Source organism: Neophocaena asiaeorientalis, unplaced genomic scaffold (genome assembly GCF_003031525.2).
Source record: "Neophocaena asiaeorientalis asiaeorientalis breed wild unplaced genomic scaffold, Neophocaena_asiaeorientalis_V1.1 scaffold478, whole genome shotgun sequence".
Taxonomy (NCBI): domain Eukaryota; kingdom Metazoa; phylum Chordata; class Mammalia; order Artiodactyla; family Phocoenidae; genus Neophocaena; species Neophocaena asiaeorientalis.
Window position 1 is genome coordinate 1,254,853 of NW_020173200.1, and position 251 is coordinate 1,255,103.

Here is a 251-nt window from a genome sequence, read left to right on the forward strand (position 1 = left end):
AGTAATATTCCATTGTATATATGTGCCACATCTTCTTTATCCATTCATCCGATGATGGACACTTAGGTTGTTTCCATCTCCGGGCTATTGTAAATAGATTTGCAATGAACATTTTGGTACATGACTCTTTTTGAATTATGGTTTTCTCAGGGTATATGCCCAGCAGTGGGATTGCTGGGTCATATGATAGTTCTATTTGTAGTTTTTTAAGGAACCTCCATACTGTTCTCCATAGTGGCTGTACCAATTCA

The 251-nt window shown here is 37.5% G+C and overlaps 1 protein-coding gene across 3 annotated transcripts in view; it reads left to right on the forward strand.

Moving 5' to 3' along the window:
• CCDC30 (coiled-coil domain containing 30) overlaps positions 1 to 251 on the forward strand; it is a 148,253-nt gene that overhangs the window by 1,063 nt on the left and 146,939 nt on the right. The window lies entirely within an intron of this gene.